Source organism: Colossoma macropomum, unplaced genomic scaffold (genome assembly GCF_904425465.1).
Source record: "Colossoma macropomum unplaced genomic scaffold, Colossoma_macropomum, whole genome shotgun sequence".
In the NCBI taxonomy this organism is placed as follows: Eukaryota; Metazoa; Chordata; class Actinopteri; order Characiformes; family Serrasalmidae; genus Colossoma; species Colossoma macropomum.
Window position 1 is genome coordinate 9,219,313 of NW_023494797.1, and position 24,688 is coordinate 9,244,000.

General features: G+C 39.6%; 1 protein-coding gene across 3 annotated transcripts in view; it reads left to right on the top strand.

The window, feature by feature from the left end:
* Positions 1–24,688, top strand: part of glceb (glucuronic acid epimerase b) — a 75,824-nt gene that overhangs the window by 21,061 nt on the left and 30,075 nt on the right. Inside the window, exons 2-3 of one of the 3 annotated variants that reach the window (XM_036584227.1) lie at positions 6,018–6,087; positions 20,968–21,078. The exons of 1 other annotated variant lie outside the window; for it this stretch is intronic. The gene's annotated coding sequence lies outside the window, so the exon portion shown is untranslated. The remainder of the gene's footprint in view (positions 1–6,017; positions 6,088–20,967; positions 21,079–24,688) is intronic. One more of the 3 variants, XM_036584226.1, reaches the window with a different exon arrangement.

The following is a 24,688-nucleotide window of genomic DNA, read 5'->3' on the forward strand; positions in this document are numbered from 1 at the left end:
TTAGTAAAAGCTTAATCTGTCAGGTGTGGTTTGTGCTGTAGGCTGTTAGCCAAAAAAAAAAAGATGAACATAGAAAATCCTGTCACTTTTCGGCAGGTGATTTAACTTTTACCACCGTTACCTCGACTCCTTTTTTGATTAAGCTCTTTGTGGCTATGAATCACGAGGGATAAAAATGACCACTGTCCCTCAAGAAGAATGGCTGATACCATGGCGGCAGTTCTGTGAATCCAGGCAGTATTTCATCGCCTGGGATTTCGAGGATAATGCCAGGTTTATACACAAAACAGATACCAGTGCACACCCACATAAATACACATGCTTATATGCCCACACGCATATGCACGTACATGCTTGGTACAACAAACAAGTGCGCATTAGCACTCCTCTGCTCTTGTGTCAGTTCCCAATCTGGGGTTTGTTCTCATAGCATCAAAACAAGCCAAAAATGCCTACACAGCTCCTCCTACCACACCCCCCCTCCCCTTTGAAGAAGAGCAACACCTTAGCTATCTGCTAATTTAGAGCCTGCTTTGAGAAACTTCAAATTGAAGTGCGCGGTATTTCCACCGGAGAGCTGGCTGGATTTCCTTTCAATTACAGCAGTTCACATCAAAGAGTGCTCCGAAAGGTCTTTGAACAAAGGTCTCCATGGAATCAGGATGGTAATATCATGTTTGTAGTTGGTTGTTTACTTTATGGATTGCAGGCCTCTGGTTTGAGCTGCAGTGCCAACTGCCCTTAAATCAGTAGCTGAGATTTTTCCTATGGTGACTCAGATGCAAGTCTAGAAAAGTTGTTTTCTTTCTACACAATGAATATATATGATTTGTTGCCTGTCAGTTGCTGTATGTCTCTCTGTTGGGTACCTTTTATAAAATTTTGATAGATTGATTTTGAAGTTTTGAAATCATTATTATGTTGAATTAAGCCTTTACCACATCGTTTATGCATCCCCACCACCACCCCCGCACTAGGGCTGTGCATGGGTACTAGAGTCCATGCTCAAGCGTTCCAGATGCCAGTATTTAAATACTGAAGTCATTGTTCACGTATTTGTTATGCTTGAGCTGCATCACAGAAAATCAGAGAGAATTGCCTTGCTATTTTCTTTCTGGAGAGTTGAATATTGTTGTAAGAGGTTAGTTATTATGACTCCTAGTGCTCGTCCTGAATGACTTGGCAAACCTTTACTGTTACCCAGAGTTTGATCCTCCAGAAAACAGCGCTCTGTTGTTTGCTTCAAGTAAACCTTGGTGTGGTTTGCAACATGTGCGAAAGCAGTATGCTCCAGCTCCAGCTTCCAGTTTTGACTGGAGTCTGAAGCAGTCTTCATTATCATACTAATCTGGCACAAAAAACTACCAATTTCCCTTGGCTATTTTTGAGAAGATAAATGTTTTTTACACATGATTTCTCTGTGTGATTCTCCTTTTTTTGTACAACACCAAGGCTGTCACCTAAACAGATATATTGATTTAAGCCGAAATCCATCTGTTCATGAACAGATACTCATTTATCATAGTTGGAATGCAGAACTAAGTATTATCTACCCTTATCTATAATCTGCTGCACTACAAGACCTACAAGCCTGTGTGTACAAAGGTAACATACGGAAGTGCACAGTCAGTCCACAGTTTAGAGGAAATTCTCCTGTGTGAGAACAAACCTTCAGTAATGAGCCCCTTCATCTAACCAGCCCAGAATCGTTTCTGGGTGTGGTGTGGAAACGCCCAAATTGGACACTGTGTACACGTGATTGCTGCACACGCACACCTAAGACTTGCTCCCTGCAGATTTCCCTCTTCCCTGTGGAATATTCCAGTGTCTGAGGCAACATTGTGATACTGTAAGCCCAGCTCGGTGCTCTCTGACTGGGAAACAGAGTTATTCACGAGCCCCTTAAGAGGATTTTCTCCCTGACGACAGCGGTGCCAGGTAGAGAGGTCAGAGCTGGGTGAGCATTAAAAGAGCGGCTTTGCAAGAGTAGAGCGCTGGAAAGGTTTAGAGAAACAGTTTAGCATTGCACTGAAGACCAGCTGGGAAATAAGCTTGTGGGGTGATTATTATTGAGCCTCTCTTTCTCCTTTTTGATTCCCCCCCACCCAGCCCATAATTCAGATGAATATTCATGAGAGCAGTGTTTTTTTAGGGCATCTCTCATTATTAATTAGGTGTAATCCAGAGCAGTGAAAGCGTATGGCGGGAGTTTATCAGGGATTTGGAAGCCGGGCTGTGTAGAAGCCGAACGCACACCGCAGATTTGGCCTGCGTTCCACTGTTAGTATTTGCGGTACTGCCAGTCGAATTCGCACTGTTGCTGCCACTCAAATTTGGCCTGTGCGAACTTGCCATATGCTGAAATCTAACAGCATACCAGAGGCTTATAGAGACACAGTCTCTTTCATATGTTTTCATTTGCAGATGATTTGTTTCCTCTTTCTTTTTGATACAGTGTTTCATGATTTTATATTTACACCCCTGATCAGAAGTTTGGAATCACTTAGCATGTTAATAATGGGTGTTAATTTATTCAGAAATAACTTATGCAGTGTGGGTTGAAATACTTTGAAAACTTGACGGCAGAGGCTGTTTTGAGATGCTTTATTCAATATTTAAAGATTTTGGCATGTTATTAAAAACGTACTGTAATTATCCATTTTCAGTAGTTCCTTGATAAGTTATCCGCCTCGAGATTTGATAACCACTTTTCAAATCTGAGTAGGTATGATATCGGAATCATTGATATCGACAGATAATTGCTTAAAAATGTTTGAGCAGATGTTTAGATTTAGTTGATATATTTTATTTTATTTTTATATTCCTATCATAAGTGGAGCACTGACTCTGTCTTTTCCTTTCTGTGCAACCACATTAAAAGACAATCAAAGCATCTTTCAGTCAGTGTCGCTGTGCGTCCAGCTCTTCTTATCAAATTGCTGAAGCATTATTCTAAAACTCCCAGCTTCAGCATCTGTTTAGACATGATGATAAATCATTGCAAATTTTATATTCGTATATCGGCATGTACAGACACATACATGGGAAAAATATCAGATATTGCCATCAGCCCGCAATCCCCATATTCTTAAATAAGAACTATTCTAGATGTTAATTTTAGTATATCTTCTTTTCTAAATACAGTTCCAGTTATGCAGCTGGATTTATGGAATCTTCTGCAGCTCTGTTTATAATTCTGGACACAGCATTTCTTATAATTTTACAGCTTCCTACAAATTAGTTGAAACCTATAAGGTTTGCGGAGTACGAGCATCATATTAGCGTTATGGCTGACAAACAATTAAAATAATTACGTTCACAAGTCAATCACATTTTTTGTGTAGTTAGTCGTGATTGATCACAGTTGTATTATTTGCTCAAATGTGACCCTAAAGAGTGCATTTTACTGTAGCCATGTGAGTGCAAAATAAGCTTCATCACAATTAGGCTTGTCACAGTTATTACATAATCGTCTTATCGTAGTTATTTGAGATGATTACAGTTATTTAAGCTGACTGCAGTCATTTTTCACACTTGTTTGATTTCACAGTCGTATTATGCTGCAACAAACAAACTGTGAATTGTGTGTGGGGTTGAGGCAAATAAATGGAAATAAGCAGTAAATGCATTCATTAAGCCATCATGGGTCATGCTGAGTAATGTTTATGTAGCTAATTCTAACATTTTTAGCATGTATGTTGGCAGAATAAGTGATTTTATTTATTACATTTTCACTTTGGTGAAGAACGTGTAGCTTTGCTTGACTCAACACATCATTATGTGTATCTGTTGATATTTGTGTGAGTGTGTGTGCACAACTTTGTTGATTTGACGGTACAACCAGCGTTAGCTACTAAGTAAGATGGCCAGTCGGCCGGTTTGGCCACTTTAGGATTCTGTTTTAATAGTTGCAAACAATGAACAAGACAGTTAAATCATCAATTGCAATTATTTATATGATAATCTTCGGCTAAAAATTCATGATTGTGACAGCCCTAATTACATTTCTTTACTTCAGTAATTCAGTAACAGTATTTTCATCATCTAAACACACACTTTAGAACTGCAGATGAATTGAAGGGTCAAGCTAGGAAAATTCGGTAATCAAAACACATTGTTAACAAATGAACTTGGACAGTTTTATTTTTATGTACATTTGTTTTACATCATGGAAAACAGGGATTCCAAACTTTTCAATGGTGATCCCAAACTTTTGCATGGTGGTGTAATTAAGGTATTAATTAAATGTCCCCAAATGCGCCATGGAATCTTGTGTGTGTTTGATATTTGTTTACATGTGAGGAATTCTTGAATCCTCTATTGAGCAATTGTACATGACTGCAAATGTCAGTCCACGCATGGGACTATTAGGCAAATCACTGTGCAGTCTTCACAGGATGTTATTAGGCGCAGAAACAAGGAATGACTTTTGGAAAAAAACAGTCATCAGCGTGATGCCACTGTCACAGCTGTGTTGTGACTGCAGTTAAACATTGTTGCTTTTTCCCCATCATAAGTGGTGCGCTGCCTCTGTCTTTTCCTCACTGTTCAACCACAATGAATGTATTTGGACAGTTAAGGCATCTTTTGCTACTTGGCGCTGTGTGTTCAGCTGTTCTCATCGAACGCTGAAGCTTTATTCTGAGGTTCTTACTGTGAGCACATCCCAGCTTCAGCATCTGTTTAGACATGAAGATGAATCGTCACAGTCATTCTGCTGCATTCATTGTCTGATTAGATGTATTAGGGGTGGTGGTGTTGTCTGGTGGTTCGTGTTCCTGTTGTCTTTGTCATTTTTCAAACAATGGGGTTTAACGTTTAATGGAGCTTACCAAATCACCTGTGCGAGACACATCGATACGTCTTGCCAACTTCTTTGGTACTTTTCCCCTTCTTTAGCCTTGAGGGAGGAGTGGCATGAACATCATTGAGCTTGTTATTAAAGTGGACCGCATCATGGCTGATTCTTAAGCACCATATCGTTTTGCCACTGAAAGTGTAGATTAAAGCAATGGCTCAAGTTTAATGTCTTTTATATCCAGTGATATGTTAAACCGAATAGCCTGAAGTCCTTTCGTCTTTCTTCGTTCCTTCTTATTTAATCATAAATGACTTTTTCAATAATGCAACACAGTTCTGCTTTTTCTGTAACCTCATAGTGTGAAGGAGATACAGCATCATGAGCTCAAAATCAGTTTCTGTCACAAATGTTGCGTTTTTAAAGAAGTCCAGTATGTTTGTGCAGCTAATGCAGGGCTGTTACCTGTTGCTAATTCCCTTTAGAAATAATCACCTTTAGCACTAGGCCTGGGAGATATCTAAAACATAATTATCACAATTTTCTGCTTAAAAAATTATGATTATCAATAATACTAAGCGATTTTTAAAGCCATGCCCAAGTGGTTTGCAAATTAAAAACAAGGTGTTTTCCGTCATTATAGCACCGTTTTCATAATTCAGCTAACAACCGGGACACTTACAGTGTCAGCTGTACAGTGTCAGCTGTACAGAAAATAGTGCACATTTTACTCAGTGAATCAAACGCAGACACATTGGGGAATTTACTCTACTGTAGCCTTTTCTGAAGGCCTCGTTATAGATCAGTGTTTTGACAGACATAGTAAATAAAACATACAAATTATTCAATATTGTTTATTATCCTTTTTCCGAGAACACCAGCCGGGAATCAGAAGAACTTTTTGTCAAGGTTAGAGCTAAATTAGTACCATCTGGTCTAAGGTGTGTTGCGCAGACAAGGCTGCTCAGCCTGGCCTTGTCACTCTGGTGTCCATATTTGGCTAAAGCTAACCTCAGAAGGCTGACAATTCCTTCATGTTCACTGCCTAGAAAACAAGGTGAGCTACTTCAGACGCAACAGACTAGACAGTGGGAGGGGATTATGGGACTGCTGGGACTTCTGCATTTTCATTTTCACTTGAATTGTGACTGTAACAAATATGGCAAAAAAAATATTGCGATGCTTTGAGAAGTTTTCACGAAACGTCACTTCTTTTCAGAGATTTGATCAGTTGGAACTGAGAAAGAAGAACCAGTAGTGGTACATTTTAATAAATACTAGGAAAAACTGTGAGTACAAAGATTTTCATTCAAAATTTGACATGCGTTGTTGCACCAAATCCAGTGTTCTGCAAGTACTGACGATATGTTTAGAAAAGCTTATTATATTGTATTGTGACGTAATTTATCACGTTAATGATGCATGTTGTCATATTGCTCAACCCTAGTTCCTGTGTCTGTAACCTTCAAATAAAGTGTTGCAGAGAATCGTTTTCTAACATGTAATCTGCAGCTGATTTACAGTGTGTCGACTCAGTCTGCTAACATGCATTTGAGACATGTTAGCTGGAGGAAGATTGCAGGAGAGATTGATGGGAAGGCTTGGTTCCGGCTGCCTGCCGCAGATCATTGTCAGCCAGTGTTTCAGATGTGCAAGAGGAGTGATGGATGTCCTGAAACAGCCTCCTCCTGTCCCACTTTCTCTATCTCTCTCTCTCTCTCTCTCTCTCTCTCTGTCTCTCTTTCTCTCTCTCTCTCGCTCTCGCTCTCGCTCTCTCGCTCGTTTTCTTAGTTTCTTTTTTATGCTCTCATCTTTCTGCCTCTCTAAGCCTCAGTGCTTTCTGTGCTTCCATGCCTCCATCTCTTGCGCGCTCGCTCTCTCTCTTACACTCTTTCTTCTCTGTCTGTCTGTCTGTCTTGCTCGTGTTCTCTTTCTCTTGTGTTTTCTCTCTCTCTCTCTCTCTCTCTCTCTCTCTCTCTCTCTCTCTCTCTCTCTCTCTCTCTCTCTCTCTCTCTCTTTCTCCCCCTCTCTCTCTCTTCTCTCTTCGCTCTGGATTCTTCTTGTGGAGCATGAATCATAAATCCTGATATGAAAGGGAAGCCTTTGATTAGTGAATAATATTTTGCGCATATGCGCAGTTCAGATACGGGTGAATAATCCTCCCCCTCTCTTCTTCCTCTGCTCTCCTCCTTGGAAAGCCTTCCTCATCCTCCTTTTCTCCCCCCCTCCCCCAACTCTCTGCCTTATCAACAGCTTCACTGAGATAGCGTGATATCGCGCTGAGGCTTTTGAAGCGCTCCTCATTGAAAGGCTTTTGATTTCACACGTTGGCTGCTTAATATTCCCGACTAGTTAGCAATCTTTTCAGAAACCAACAAGGTGCTGAGGATGCGGGCCTGGCCTTTTATTCTCTGACAGCTAGCTGAGGCCCTCTCACTCTCAGACCCAACGGGGGGTGTTGGGAGGGGGCATGCAAAACAGCTTTCTCTTCTTGAAGGTCCTCTGTATGTGTGAGTTAGAGCTTTAAATATTTCTCCAAACGTGATGGGACTCGAGTTTGGTTGGGGTGAAACATCATTTCTTAGTTGTTTGTTTGTCTCAGGTTTGGATTGGGTTCACAGTTCACGCTTGAGTTTCTCCTAGCCGTGTACCACCTTTTAATTAATTGTGTCCTGAGTTTACCCCGCTTTAGTTTCATTTCAGCCTACCTAATTATTCTTCTCGGCTTTTATTATCTAAAAATTTTAACCTGGTATGCTGGAATTGTGGTTGTTGATGAGGGAGATCGAGGTCCATGAGGGCACCATGTGATGATGGCTGCCATTGTTAGGTTAACTAATTGGTTGGGCCTGAATGACACTTTGAATACTGGTTCATATTTCTGAAGAAGTTGAATAGTCGTTTTCAAAATCGCTTTTACGATGATTAAAATAGAAGTGCATTAAAACCCTTTTAGTCCTCCGAACCAAACAGATGCACTTCCATTTTAATCATTGTGTAGGGCTGGGCGATAAAACGATAAGTATCGCGATATAACCTTTCCTCGATAGAGCGATAAGACAGGTTCAATAAATGTTCGATATAACACACTGTTCTCACACTTCCACGTTTTAGCGAAAGCCCTGGTGGCATTTTCTACTGCAAGGAAAGCGACACTACTCTGCTGTCGCCATCTTTCCAGGCTAGCTGTTTTTAGCTGCTGGCTAACTTGAAGCAGTGCTCCGGCACAACACCGTGATTTGATGATACGGTAGATCAAACAAGACATAAAATCACTTTCAGTTTAAACGTACCTAAAAGGAGGACTCTGTGACTGGTGTGAGAGATTCACACTGCAGATAATGCTTTTACACAGCGAACGTCAGATATACTGCGGTTCACCCCTTAAACTACTACGATAGCATAGAAAAATCCAGTCGTCGCTAGCTGCTGTCTGAATACTGTGATATGCTCTGACATGGATGTGGTAGGAGTGACAGCAGTGACCTACCGAACCGAGTTGACGTTGTTGAGAAACTAAAGAGTTTAGCACTGTTGTTGGCCACTTGTTTAGCATTTGTAACGGGGTAGCCGAGCGCTCGTCAACAGACAGCTAGAAATAATCTATTTTCATTCTTAAATCATGACTATTACAAAAATTGCAGCTGTGCTTTTCCAGCTGATAAAAACAGCTAAGAAACTTTCTCCCACTCTCCCAAGACAGATTTGTGAAATGTTCCAATGTTTGCCGAGTGTTTGTCATGATCCGACCATAAGTGATAGTTTAAAACCACAATTAACCACCCAGGAGCAAAATCAGCCTTCAAACGTGAAAGAAATCATGATTTGACATTTATCGCGATATGTATCGATATCGAACGATATGAATTTTGTTTATCGTGATAACGTTTTTGGCCATATCGCCCAGCTCTATCATTGTGTCAGTCCACACTGGCTGCACTACATGTGTGTCTGTTTTCGCTTGCAGGTGAAGGTGAAGTGTAAACTCCACACTCTCACATTCTGTAGTGATATAAACTATAATTAAACCAATAATTTACTAAAATGTGATGACCTTGTTGGTGTGGTGGTTGCAGAGCAGGTCCTGTGCTGATCTAATGGTGTATGGAGGCTACATTTCTCTGATACAGCAGTAAAAAGCTTGTGATTCATAACAATGAACAGATGTACTGTTTGTGATGTCAAGTTAAACCTGTTAAAACTGTTTAATTAGAAAAGAAAAAAAAGTAAACATTTTATCTAACTGCATTGGTTATGTGATGAAGGCAGTGTGGATCACAGAGATAATTGTGCTTACATATTTGAGATGATTTATCAAACTTGTCGTGCCTCCGGGTGATGCGGCAAAAATAAAGGATTGTTCAAGATATTCTTACGATGCAGGAGATGCATCATGATATTTAGTTTTTCTGAGGTTTAATATGTTGGAACAGATAAAACAGAACATGTAGAGCTACACTGATTTTAATTCAATGTTTTACAAACTGCACTGCACTGAATCCAAATAAACAGGCCTAAATATGCTCCCATTGTAATGAAACGTAGTTAGTCACACATCTGTTCCGTACTGACCATAACCATGATATGCTCAGAAAAGTATTGTGACATAATTTATCACGATAACGATAAAATATCATATTGCCCGACTCTACCCTGTAGTGTACCAGCCTCTTACCACAAAGTTTGCACTGGGCATTTTTATTATCCGATTAAAAGCATGTGGCTTCTTTTTGAAGACATCTTTGCTCTTTTATGTTCAATAGTCACTGGGAAAGCAGCGTGGTTTCATGCACTCTGAGCACAGCTGTAATTTATTTCTTTTAAAATGAGTTTCCATAAGTTAACAATAACTGTTTTATCCAAACGGCGTTGCTACCAATTTCTTTTTAAACTATAATTTTTGAGGCATAAAAAGATGAAACTTTTGAACAGTGAATGGAGAATTGAATACCAACATAATGAACAAATACTTGTGTATTTGAATTATTTAGGCCAACCCTAGTAAGTTAACATTGTCACTTAATGATTTCAAAGTTTTACTCTGTCTCTGTCGTGTAGTGGTCAGATTTGGGTGAGTTTTTTACAGAATTTTTCCTGACTCAAAACTTGGTGCTTTGGGTCAAATTCGAATATTTTTTGACTGTATTCATGTTTAGCTGTAATGTCAGGCCTGATTAATGCTCCAGCACGAGTGCATGTGTAGGTGTGAGTGAGACAGAGATGGTGTATTGCTGTATCTCTGCTATCACACCGGGTGGTTTGGAGTGAGTAACACGCTCCCTGGACACCCTCATGTGGCGTGGGTCTGCTCAGTGCCATCACTGAAGTATTAGCCTATGTGAACTATGCGTTCATCATCAATGAATAATCACACATGCCCCGGAGCCAGGCGCCAGCTTTCGCCCTGGCAGACGTTTGACTGCGCGTCAGCTTGTGTGGTTTCTTGAGTTGAGGGAGGCGGCCTTGTCCTCTTCAGCCACGGAGCTTTGAAATCTCAGTCTCTTCTTGCCTGTTTTATGTTTCAGGGATTCAGGCTATTTATGCATCAGGAGATGCAACGGCGAGTCCAGCCCCGGTTTTCAACTCTCTCCCTTTTTAAGTCTCTGAGCTCCAGGGCCTACGTGCCGGCTTTAAGCCCAGCTGGAGTGACTCTGACACGGTGGTGCTCTCGCTCAAACCTCCCTGAGCCTCCCTAGAGCCAGAGTCCGTCCTGAGATTTGCTGGAGTGGCCTTTCTGAGGTAGCCTAGATAAGAGATCCTTTAAAAAGACTTCATTTGCATTGACTTTAGTGCACCGCATGAGCATTCATTAGTACTCCATGGGTTTGAAGTCATAGCTTCTCTCCGAAAAGGTCTCCTTTTTAGCTTTATGTGAGCGGCGCTTTCTTTGAATTGATTTGTACCTTTTTGCTCCGCTTTGAGGTATGAATAGGCTAAAAAATGCAAAAGAATACAGAGAAAAGAATGAAAGGTCTGCCTTTTGCTTTCTTGTGCTTTTCGCGATGCAATGGAACGCCTCATTTCTCTGTTTTGGCAGTGGTGTGGTGTGACACATTTGCAGCTGCATTAGTTAATGTTTAAAATGAGCGAAGATGAAAAGAGGGAGATGGAGCTGTGGAAATGCTAACTGTGTAGTCTGTGAAGTCAGAGGAAGATGGACAGATTGATAGAAGAATGAGAGATATTTAGAATGTCATGAGCATAAGAAAGAGTCAACAGTGAAAGAGCTGCTGGAGTCAGCAGTCTCAAATCCACAATGGACACTTGAGGCTTATCTTCATGTAGACTCCGAGAGAGAGAGGGATGGTTGAAGGAGGAGAGAAGGAGAGATAGAGAAGTGAGCTAGGGAGAAGGAGTGAGCATAGCGCCAAATGTATGCAAAGCCTCTCGGAGAAGCATAGGAATTTTCCAGCCAAGCCCCATATCCATGAGAGCCAGTGACAAGCCTGCCGCATCTCCCCGACCGCAACACTTCAGCCTTTCAGTCCCTTTTTGTTCCCGTAATCCACTGTGACGGGGCAGGCCGCTTTTTCCAGGGTCGGAGAGGCCAAGGAGGGGAGGAGCAGACGCATCATGGGGGACACTTTTAGGACCATTAAGGGTTCAGGGGGCCAAGCAACATCCATACAGGATCACACAAAGAAGTCTTTCTCCTGTTTGTATTTTTGCAATGTCTTCGTGCTTTTACCTCAGCATTATTGATGGTTCCTTTTAGGGAGATGATGAAGAAATTGAAGGTTTAGGCTACAGTTGTCTTCGAGAGCCACTCTGTGCTGTCTAGGAGCTTTCTTGCCAGTGTTATTTCCCCTTCTACTCTTCTGAATGGAGATGTAAGCCTTCCAGACTCTTCCATATGGTGAGATCCAAATCAGATGGCATCTGCATTAAGATGTTCTTTTGCTGGACCATCCTTGGACACCATATCTGGCAGACTGTTATAAATCAAGGATGAGGCAGATTCCATTTCCCTTTCAAGTGCACATCTATTATTAAAGCAGCCATATTTTATGCAGAATGGAAATTAGCTGGGAAAGAGACACTTTCTTCTCTGACTTTATAGGTTACCACAGTGAGTGAGTACATGTGCCACTTGTTCCCAGACAGTCCAAGGCCAGAGTTTTTGCTTTCCTCTCGTAAGCCTAGTATTTCCCCATGTTTTTTTTTGCAGCGATTTAGTACCTCTTTGAAAGATAATATATTGTATAGATGTACCATTCTTGATTGATTGATTGATTTATTTTTTTTTAATAATTTTTATTTGTTATGCTTGGTCCCAATTCTGATTTCTTCACTGCCAAACAATATAGTTTTATAGTTTTTTTTTTTTTTTTTTTAAACTGATTTTATTATCCTTTTTTACATTATGTGGTCTAAATGAACACACACAGCACATTTCCACTACTTTTTATTGGCCAAAGTCACAATATAATTAACATTTTTTTGCTCTTTATTGGCTGTGATGGACTGGCGACCTGTCCAGGGTGTATCCTGCCTTCCGCCCAGTGACAGCTGGGATAGGCTCCAGCACCCCACCGCGACCCAGAAGGATAAGCGGTTTAGATGATGTATGTATGTATGTATGTATGTATGTATGTATGTATCTATGTATGTATGCTCTTTATTGGACCAAACTGGACCAAAGCGCTACATCAAATATAAGAGGCAAACTCTTTACAGAGTCCTGTGTAATAATGCTGTGACATTTTGGTATTGGATCATGTTATTTACATCTTTTTGCATACAGATTGGCTAAAATCAACAAGTTAGTTTTGCACCCCAAATATTTTCACCACCTGTTGTTTGCTGTGGTCGTTTTTAGGGCTGCAACTATCAAATATCAAGACAAATCAGGATATTTTACTAACTGAATAATGTATTACGCACTGTTGCTTACATTCTGTTCATTCATTTTGCTTTTTAATCAGACTTAATTGAAATATGAAAATTATAAGGTACTTAAAACAGGGGATCCTGCCTGACCTGGCAACCTTGAGAAGGTTGCTGGCTCTGTTTAAAACAGTGAGCAGTGCAGGACCAAGTCCTAAATGTTGGCGAAAACTCTTGGTGCAGTCTGAACAATTTTCCTACAGCTCTGGACAGCTAGCTCGCCAGAACCTTCTGGAGCAGCAAGAAACCTATTTGGACTGTCCTTTGAGTTAAGACAGATGTCAAAGTCTCCCAAGCTGTGCCAATGAGTCCAGGGTGCAGAGCTGGCAACTGCGTGCCTTGGTGACAAGCTAGCATTTAACTTGATAAATATTGGTTTCCCTACAGAAGTGTGTGGGTTCATAAAAGTGGTTATTCACATTTTTTTTCCCATAGTCAAATATTTTAATTAACAATTTTATTGAATATTAAACTCGTCCCAGCCCAAGTCATTTTACATTTTTATAGATTCAGCAATGCAAATGCATCACTTTGTCCCTTTTCTATCCAAGTCTTCTCTCAGCCTCATGGCTAATCAGCTTTTACAGCAATATGGGGTTCTCCCCTCTCGTCCACCCCCCTTGTCTATCTGTCTGTCTCCTCTTCAGCTGCGGAAACAGTTCTGGGTATCGTTGTCTAGGCTGTAGTCGAAACTCGCCCATGAATCTTTAATGCCCATGTCCACCGGAATACAGAAATGGAAAGATGGAGTGTGAAGTGATTTGATGTGAATTTATTCATATCCTCAAGATTCACAACTGAAATACTGAGCATACTTAACTCAGGAGGTTGGAATCTAAGGGTGCTTGTCTCCTAATCGTCTTTGTATTTAGGGATCATTGTGCGAGGCTTCTGCACTGATGAGTTTGTGTGTGTGTGTGTGCGTGTGTGTGCGTGTGTGTGTGTGTGTAGATATGTCCAGACTGGTAATTCTCACTTTCCCACTTTATTTGCATCCAAGCATGGTAGAAGTGTGAGAGCATATGGATGGAGCGTGATTTTTATAGAAGTATGTTTTGGAGACAGTCCAGATGGCCCAGCAGGGAGCTATAGTGAGATGTTCCTCTGCAGGCGGGAACTCCCTGCTCAGAACAGCTCAATCGACACTGCTGTGTTTTCCACAGAGAAAACTTCCTACTGTTGTTTCTTTGTTTTTTTTTGTTTTTTTTTCTTTCTTTCTCTGTCCTTACACTGACCTGTCAGCAGGTCCAGGCTTTACTCTAGTACTGAAATACCTTACAAAGTGGTTTTATAGTAGTTACTGAATAATCCATAGTTACTGGATATTATGAAACATGTAGTTCTCGTTCTAAAACCTGTTGTATGTTAAAATCTGCTATAAAACACATATGTGCACATGTCCACACACATCAACTGATAATGATTCCGATATCATCATGCGTACTTAAAAGGTACAGTTAAAATTTTACTCCACTGTCACATGATAAAATCACTGTAACTGATAGCCTCTTGTGGATGATTGCTTTAATACGCTCACAAGTAATACCTGAATAATTTGCCTAGAGTTTATGGGGCACCAAAACATATTTAGGAGTACAAGTAATACATCCTTCTAGAGGTGCATTGATTCATTATATGTCATAATTGCATCCACTGGAGTTAAACAGGCTGTTTTGTTACTGTGCCTTTAAGATTGTATAAATGAGCTCTGTTCTGTTTGGGCCTGCACTGTGCCTCAGGTAACAATTTATTTGGATATTCGACTTTAGATGCTTTTTAAACACTTGGTTTAGTTTTAAGTTACATTAAACTAAATATCTACAAAATTGATCCTAATTTTCTTTAAACCTGGCTCTAATCCTAACCCTAACCCTAACCTTAACCTCAACCCAAAACCTAAAACCAACCCTCATTCTGGTCCTAGCCCTAAGCCTGGTCCAAATCCTAACCCTAACCCCACCACTATTTAGAATCAAGATTTTCAACAGATAGTTTGTTAACAATTTGAACATCTGGATAATCTATAGGGGACTATAGTGGACTGTCCAAATAAAGTGAGACTGTGTCTCATTTAAAAAACAGTCCAGACTGAAACACTCTTTATAACTTCAGCCTGAGTTGGGGGCTAAACCCTGTAGTAGCCTGCTGTAGGCTGAATAGGCAGATCTATGTAATAACTGTGTTTGCATACTTTGCGTACTACAGCAAACGTTTTAATAAAAGAAATAGTGAGGACAATTAATTTTTTTTCATGGTATGACCCTTAAAAGAAAAAACGCTGTGGTACATTGCATTGCTACGGTTTGAGCTCAGCCCCAACCCTCAGCTTCTTCCTTTTCTTTGTTTTATTTTTTTATTATTTTTTTTTGTAACTGGCCGCAGTGCTTGTTAGACGTCCCCCACCACTTCTACTCTGGGCTTGATTACTGCAGCATGTAAGACCCTGTTAGTGTGGCCACATGCGAGTGCTCTGTTACAGCAGGCTTTAAGCTCCCCGTGTCCGTCCAGATGCACATACCAGAGGGAGAGCTAGTTATCCTGAGGGAACTGCCACGTTAGCATGCAGAGTGCATTCTCTCCCTTTTTCTTTCTCTTTCTCTGTTCATGCTTGCCTGCGCTATTTAATTCTTGTGTTACGATGGTCACTGCAAGGCCTTCCTAGCATTTGCACTGGCTGTGTTTACTGCATGATCACATGTTATGTAGTACTGGAGTAGAAAGTGATTTGGCTTAAGAACAAACTGTTTTTGAAGAATTGCTCACTTTGAACAGGATCACAGTGGCAGATTAGGTGAGTGCCTATAATGCAAGTTTATTGCATCACTTTTCTTAGGTATTTTTATTTTTTTTTTTTAAGCATAGGCTTGTGCCTTATTCCCGAGTATACAGAGAGATGCTTCTGCCTTGCCTTGTAATACAGCACTACTTACACACTTCTGAGCAGTGGCTCAACTTCATCTAGTGTGTGTTAAGGGTTCTGTCTCGCTGCTGTAGCCAGGGGACTTGCTGCGTTCCTCCGCAATGGTGAAATGAGCTTTGCTAAAGCCCGCGTGATTTACTGAAGACAGCTGGGGCGATTGAAAAGCCTGTTTAATGTCACGCTTCTTGAGTGCGCTGCCCCGCCCCCGTCCCCTCCATCCCGCCTGAAGCTCCAGAGCTAGGCGAAGTGCGACCTGGAGGAATGTCTAAATAGCCTGGCTTTCATTGGTGGCCTGGTGCTTTTAGGAACTGTGGAAAGGAACACTACCACAGACATGTGCAGGTAGATAAGGTCCTGCTAACTAGTCCTGTGCTGTTGTTAGTAGGACACGGCAAGACTGAGTCTCTGAAACTGTCTCAGCATTCTCTCCTTTTTTTAATGGTTTTAGTCAGGAAATAATTTGAAAGAAGAGATGAGTGATGAGGGTCAACTGCTATGTTTTTTTTTCAGAGACAATACTGGTACAGATTATTAATAAACAAGTAGACTGATAACCAATATATGGGGCATTCATTTGCCAGTTTACAGTGTGGAAATCTATAAGAAGACAATTCCTACACAGAGCTTATGAGGGGTGGAATTAACAATAATGACAGTGGTGAAAATGGAATGACAAAAATGCATGTGAATTAAAAATTGTCTCAATAGACATTTGAGGTATAAAATGTTATTTGATGAAATGAGCTGTTTGGAAGTTGAATAAAACAGTAGTGATCTGATGAAAAATTAACCCTGTTGTATTATTATCACTAAAGTGGTTTTTGTATAAGGGTAGAAATAACAAATATTCCTTGACAAAAAAAAATCATGAAAATGTATGCAAATTGAAAACTAAAGTGCTATTTTATAAATGTTTTTGATAAAAAAAGAATTTGTTCTTTGAGTAAATTTTGATGTCTTGCAGCAGTTATAATTTAACTCGGTCTGTTTTTTTGTTACTTGGCTCGTTTATCGTTTGTTGTTGAGTAATATTTGTTACTTTGCTCATTTATCATTTAACTTTGAGCCATTTTTGTTACTTCCACCTCTCACGTGTAAATGTCAGTCAGAAGGTTCCGCCTGTCAGCTCTCAGTGAATCACGTGATGCTTCACTGCTGGTGTCTACTTGTGCTTAGTGATGCTTACTAGCCGTCTGCTTCTAAACTTTTCAGTATTTCGTAGTGCTCCTTTAGCGGAAGGCTTGGGAACCTTACAATGAGTGAAATTTTTCTGTATGTAGTTAGAATGTTCTGTGAGTGTCTGATGCAACTGCAGTAAAGCTATTTATGCTTTAAATCTGAATGCAAGTATATGCGCAACAAGTGTGCTGATTGGTTGTACTCAACACATCATACTTTGTATCTAGACTATTATGAGAGTCTAGACATTATGACATGGTGATATACTAGGAATAAAAACAAATTATTATTATTATTAATAACAGCAGCAGTTGTTTATTATTATTATTATTCAAATGTTTGTATTATTTTTTTGTATTATTTTTTACACTTTTTGTTCAGTTCATAAGAATTATTTAAACATTGTTTTTGGCCATTTGATTTGGCATTTTGGGCTTACTATGGTATTCATATTCATCCATATAATGCACGACCACTGGTATTCACTTTTATACCAGCGTGTCCCCCAAGTGATGGTGCTTTTTACTTGACAGAGTGACAGGCATTCAGTCATTTCCTATGAAAGTAGGCGACTTGTAGCTGTGATTTAGCAGTGCGACACTGTGACGGGGCGACAGGCGCCAAAATGAGTTGCAGTATTCTCAGCTCTATGCGAACAAAATGTGACGCAGTTACCAGTGGTGTCATGCAAACAAATGAAAGTGAAGCTTATAAACTTTTAAGTGTGGTTAGGTAAGATAATCCTTTATTAGTCCCACAATAGGGAAGTTCCCAGTGTTACAGCAGCAAAGGGGATAGCAAGGCACTCAAGAAAAGGAAAAGAAGTAACAAGAAGAGAAATTAACAAGTAATTAAACACTTTGCTAATTACTCAACAAGGTTTTTACAGTTAAAATTTTAAACAAAACCACTATACATATACAGTAGATTTTATTTGGTGCATTTTCTTGTCAGAAGCTGGACAGTATACATGCCTACATGCTACAACAAGAGTGACCTCGAACATGGCCACGAGAGAAAACTTGGACATTAGTGGCTTGATGCCTTCTATCCTCTATCGCCATGATCATTCAGTATGTCAAAGAGTAGTTGTACCCCCTGATAAAATACAGAAATTACACAAACCTTAAAGCATCACAACTCCAGTATGATTGGTGAGACAGTAAGCTGAATGCATCTCACTAATCATGCTGGTGTTTGATGATGATTTAAGAATTTTATGGCTGAAGAACAGTTTTATTGGGTTGTTGCTTTGGTAGTGAGTAAGTCAGTCTAGTCTAATGTCAGTTTAGCTTTTTTAGAATACCTGTTTTATTGTAAATTCAGCAGTAATTGTATGACTCCAACTGCTCCTCTCAGCACTCTTCCATTTCCCACTTGTTCAGTTTCATAAATCACTATTCTCATTTCTGTCATCAATTGCCTTGTATATGACTGAATGTTGTAAACTGTTTATTTCCTGATTTCTCCTAAGTGCTTTGTCAATAAGCTCGTTTTTATAAAAAAAAATCGATACACTCTTTGCGACATGATTTAGTGCAGTTTTTTTAATTTAACAGCCCTCTCCTCATGTGCTGGTGGAAGGTTATATGGTGGAGATTAATTATGGTGTGAAGAGGCTCAGGCAGTCCTTGCTTATTGCGACTGATAGATCGTCAGCACCTTAATGACCTTGCTGTCGACAAGCCCGTAATTTCATCACAGACGCAATTACAAATATGTGTTTGTTTCTCTGCAGTCATTTATAGTTAATTTAAAGCTTCTAAAGTCAGTCTGTCCAGATGTAAAAATACAAAATTTGACACCAGTTTGAGCTCTGTCACAAGCTCTTTTAAGTTTTTTTTATTCAATTTATGAGGAAATGCTCTCTAGACTTAACAGTAGTCTAATTTATGACTGTAGTAAGAGAGCCCTGAACATTATCCTGAACCTTACTCCTGTGAAGCCTAGTGAAGCTGGTCTGTGTTGTAGTATGGAACAAGGGTTGTTGCTCAGAAAGAGCAAATAAAATAGTCTAGTTTCTAGTTACTCTAATGAGTGCACATATAGAGGTGGACATATCCATACTTTTTCAGGTTAGATCCGATTCCAATGCACAGCTGTCGATACCGATACAGATTCCGATACAAGAGCTCTTTTCACTTTTATATTATCATCATTATTGTTGGTATTGTGTTTAAGTTTGTGTTTAAGGTGTTTAATCTTCCACTCACTACGCATATCTGTAATGGAGGCTGAAACTGAACTGCCGGTGTGTGACCCCCTGCACCTTTTCACCTGATGCACCACACTCTGTAGTGCACGTTTCTGAGTTTACCCAGTGTACATGAGACTTATGAGAGACACTGGGCTCACATCAGAGTTCCAAATATCAGTTGCGAAGCTCATGGCTTTAACATCCAGCTAACTGCGCGGCTAACGGTGATGACACTCGGTTGTAGAGTTCAGGAATAGCAGTCTCTAAAATGTGTTTTCTGGATCGGAGATCATACCTGGGCTCTAAGTGCTCCAACAGGCTTCGAATTCCAACATTTTCCACTACAGTGGTTGGTCATAGAATATAATGAAGTTGAGCAACTATTCTGTAATTTCATTTGGGTTTTGTGCTGGAAGTATATCGTGCTTGATTAAACTGGTTGTTTTGTATGACACAGCCGAACTTCCACCCCACATTACAAGTAGCGGTCTTGCTTTTCGCCGTTTCCAGACTAAAGTATCTCCAAACAAACAACATTTTAGTCAAACCAACAGCTAATGCTATTTGCTCACTCAGTTACACATTGAAGTTGCCACGGGTTCATGGTAAAATGTGGAATTGAATCTGGATCACTGATGTGTCCTATGTTACGATATGTTACTTTACGGCGGGTTTATGGTCCAGCGCAAGCTGCGGACTGGAATTCGGATCGATAAGTGAATCGGCCCTGTTAGTTGGATATCCGATGAGTGAATGACGTCATATTATCGGACCCGATACCGATATAGAATCTTATCGGCCCCATCTCTATTTACATAAGCAGATCTCAAAAACATATCGCTGCTGTCGGAAGAAAACCTTGTATCTCCATTTTTGCTGTTTTTCAGTTTTTGACATAATTTGAAACTACCTGTTGCTCTTTACATTGTGTGTAAATTTCATGATGAATGGACCAAAAGAAACGGCCCAAAATTACTTGGAAAAAACAACAGCTTCTTCCAACAACAGCGATATTTAATATTTTGATGACTAACTCTTTGTAGCCATAGAAACCTCAGAAACAGCTGTCTGGGGCTGTCACGATTAATTAATAGTTGGTGGATTGCATGATGGTAATGCATGTTTTAAACTGTCCTACTGCTCTCTTATGGTAAGAAACTGAGCCTGTTGAATACACCAATTTAGATACAGTCCTGTGCAAAACTCATAAACCACCCTGTAAGTTATACATTTTCAGGAGATTTTCTTAGGAGGTTGGATAACAGATAATCTACTTACGTAAGTAAGGCAAAAGTCAAAGCACTGGGTTAATTAAAAAAAAAAAAAATGTAACACCTGTGCAAGACCTAACAGACCAACTCTCACCATCAGACAAACAACACTTAAAGCTATTTTTTAGAGAGAGAGGAGAAAGTCAAGCTCCACTCTTGCTTCAGATCTGAAAAAATCCACAGGTGTTTCTGCCCATCCTTCCACTGTGAGAAGACACCTCAGTGCTTTGGGTCTGAAAGGATGTTTAGCTGTCAAGAAGCTGAAATAGACAAAAAGAAGAAGAAATTTAAATCAAACAAAGAAGCTGCTGGTGTTCTCAGAACAATAGACTGACTGTAACATCCAGACTTTAACATCACTGAATGTCTGTGGTCTTTGGTATTTGAGAAATGCAGAAAATTGTAATTACAGCCGTGCAGCACTGCCTTACTAATCTCTCATACTTTATGGAGGGTGGACATTAGTTAGCCTGAGATGACAAAGAAATTGGGACAATGTCTGTGAGAATTAATTCAGTTAAAAATGTATAAGGTGCATACTTTTTAATAAAAATACAAATGGTACTGTTCACAAAATGGAAAAATGTAAGTACAAGAAACCCTCATCAATATGGACACCTATGGAAATGAATAAAGCACATTTGAACTCTAATTGCTGTTGCCTTGTGGGCTTAATTCCTTCAGTGTGTGATAACTTCCATCTCCTTCATTGCAGGTTGTTAGGAGACTCCTTGGAGCACCTGTCCAGATGGACTAGCATAGAAGCCTAAACCAACATCAGAGGAGATGAGGGCTCCTAAGTGTATTCTCTTGTGAATGGAGCAGGGTAAGTATAAACCATATACTTTGGGCTGTGGGTTCTCCAGCCTGTAGTTATCTAATCCGCAAAGAAAAATAGTTTGTGCAAACAGCCTCAAGCCTAGCCCCAGAACCTCTTAATCTTTGTAGATTGTGGTAGATTTCCCTGAAGGAAAAAGCTGAAAAAGAAAGAAAGGAAAACCAAGACAGGGAAAAAAAATCCTCTGTTAATTAGTGCAGATCGGTGCTTTGTCAGGTTTTTCCTGCAAAAAACCATGGTGGCTGGAATGGTGTGGACCTATCCTAATCCTCATGCTCCCTGCAGGTCCAACATGTCATCTGCAGGAAACTATTATGAATCACCTCTCACCACTGGAGCTTTATCCTCAAGGCTCGTGCGTGTCGCATGGCCTTGAGTGGCTAAGAAACGTTTAGGTTGTGGTACCCCCTCCTAGGCCAAGCTCAGTTTCTCTCTCAGGTCTTAATACAGGCAGAAGTGAACTCCTGGGTTGGTAAATGGGGCATGGATCGTAATGGTTCCATCGGACAGTTTGTTTCTCTCTCGTCGCTCGTCTTCGGTTGATGAGAAATGTGTTTAATCCCTCCCAGGCCGTAATATCGTAAGCTTTTTGGTAATAACAGCTCTAATCCCCCGACTGCTGATGAATTGGATGAGGGGCATTAGCTTCAAAGCAATTTTCTCTGTCCGCCCCCTGCTTGAGGAGATATTAAAAACTGTTTCATTGTGCATTACTAATTTGAATTGACTTTTTTTGTTTGGCCTGTAAAAAATTTGTTTTGCGCCTTGTGACCATTTTACTTAGGAAAGTTTTTTTGGCATCACTGGGTTAATTAAAAGATAACCACACACTCTATAAATGTCTGCGGGATGCCCCACACACTGTAATTTCAAAACAGTAAAGTGGGGACATGGTCACTTGGTTTGCTGTAAAACTGAAGCAAGGCTTTAGGCTTATATATACAGCTTTAGAACTCAGCTGCTTTGAGTTCCAGAGTTTTATTGTGAGGCAGAATGGGATCTATTTGGTTATGTTGGGCTTTTTTGCTTGTTTGTCAACAGAAAGTCTTGTTTTAACTTTTAAGACTTCTAACATCCGTGATTCTCTGCTTTTTTTAAATGTATTTTTTTTGCTGATGTTTCCTTTGTAAGATCTGCTTGGGGGCAGGGAAGAGGGGGGCACCATCTTTCAAAAAGGGCTCAACAGCGATGGTTTTATTAATCCTGAGGATACTGTATTTCTTGAACGTTAAGGGTAAGACTTATTACCAGGCCTGTCCCTGTTATTACAGAGATGCCTGATCACAGTTATTTAAGCTGACCGTAGTTACTCTCTAAAGACTCTCTAAAGTTAGCTTTCACAGTCTTATTTACATCACAGCTGGTGGAATGTATCTATTCGTTGGGCTGGGACAAGTAAAAGAAAATTAAAGAAAGCAAAATCAACAAAAGTTCAAAGTGACCGGTACAATAACCTCTGTAAGAGGGCAACACTGAGTAATGTTTGTTTATTTGAGCTTGAGCTGTTTCTGTAGTCAGTTTGTAGCTACTAAGATAGAAATAAAGATAGCTAATTAGCCAATTTGGCAGGTCCATGATGAAAGACTTTCCAGGACAAATGTTGATCTATTGCATAATATAAAACAAGATGAGATTCTTATATTTAGGGTAGCTTGCTTTTACATTAATTCTGCCCTTAAAAATGTACACAGCTTGGGTGTCCAGGTCCCAGTGAAGTTGGCCTATTTATGCAGCTTTTATGGCCAAGTGTTGGTAGAACAGGTGTGTTCCACAGATTGTGTCAGCATAACCGACATGAGGCCAGTGTGGTGTCTGCTCAGGACGTTGCGCACTCAGCCCACCTGTCAGATATTCTGTGCAGCATAATGTGGCCCAGCCATCTTCTGGCAAAAGACTTAAATTAACCTGGTTTTAAATAGCCTTGAAGAGATAATGGATATTGAATATTGTGATAGGTGAGTGCTAATATAATGCATATTAACATTTTCATTCTTTCACTTATGTGATTTTGAATAATCTTTTCCCCCCCCATCTACTCTCCAGTAGAGGGTAAAACGGACATACTTGTCCAGAATGGTACAGTTTGGCAATATTTTGGTTTCCGGTCAAACAAATTAGGAGAACTACTATGCAGGTGTGAAGTGCTGTGTATCATCTGTGCAGAATATAATTGTTATTTTACATTAAGTAATATTGGAATTTAGTCCCATTCATAATTATATGGCAAGTATATTACCATCAGGAAGAATGCAAGCTATAGGGTAATGTTCACATGAGATACTTTATAACTGAATTTGGATCACGATGATGACATTTATCATTATAATTCTGAGGACGATAATTAATTGTCTACATTACATTATTATACAAGCTTGTGATAATAGGCTTTAAAACTGCTTAAGAGTCAACAGGCAGCTCAGTGTTTTTAAAGATATCATATAGGCTTAGATTAGTACTGTTCTGATTTCAGCGTGTGCAGATCTACATTTTCAGGTGTTGTCTTACTTGGCTAATGCAGTGAAGTAGTTGGACATAGATTTTGTTGCTGTTGTTTGTTTTGTTTTTTGCTCCATCACATTAGATTTTTAATGAAATAATGGCTATGAGATTAAAGTCAAGGATATTTGCATCTATATTGGATGAACCATCTAGAAAGCATGACCATTTTTATGCAGTCTCCCTGTTTCAGAGCATCATGAGTAATTGGACAGTTGGCTGCTCAGTGGGTTCTTGGCCAGCTGTGTGCTGTTGCATAATTAGCTAGTCAAGAGCTAACAAAAGGTCTTGATTTGATTCTAGATGAGGCCCTTGCATCTGGAGTCTGTTGTCGTTTGTTTCTCAACATGATCACCAAAGCTTTGTCAGTACCAGTAAAGCAAACCATTGTGAGGCTGAAAATCAGAATGAATCAATCAAACACAACCAAAACATGAGGTATCAAAATCAACTGTTTGATGCATTGTTAAATTTGAGGTGGGTGAAATGGCAAAAATAAAATGACTGTATGCAAAAGTTTGAACAACCCTACATGTTTTGTTGATTTGTTAATAAGTTAACTTGAGCTCAACGGGGAGCGTTTAATTGATTATAGAATTTCTCTGTTTATTTTAGTCATCAGCTTCTATTTATTTAACAAATTGGGGAAAATATATATAAAATAAAACTTTTGCACATTTTTAATTTTTTCCTACTATTTTAAAGTCCGCAAATAAGCAGAAGTTGTGCAATAAAATGTTCAGAAGTGTGTTCTCTTCTGCATGCGTTTTCATCTTATTTTCGATCAGAAAGATCAACAAAACATGCAGTTTGTCCAGGGGTTTAAACTTTTGCATACAACTGTAATATCAAGGTACTAAAGATACTAACAATATTTTCATGATGCATAATATACATCATGATATTTAGTTTTTCTGAGATCCAAAACTATGAATATAGTGATTTTTTTTTTTTTCCAGCATTTTGCTCACGGCGTTGTAATAAATCCAGTTAAGCACGGCTAATGAATATGACGTAATATAACATTTATCACTTTAAAGACAAATATCATTTTGCCCAGACATGCATTCTACATCTATGAAAAATGGACAGTGTGTGTTGT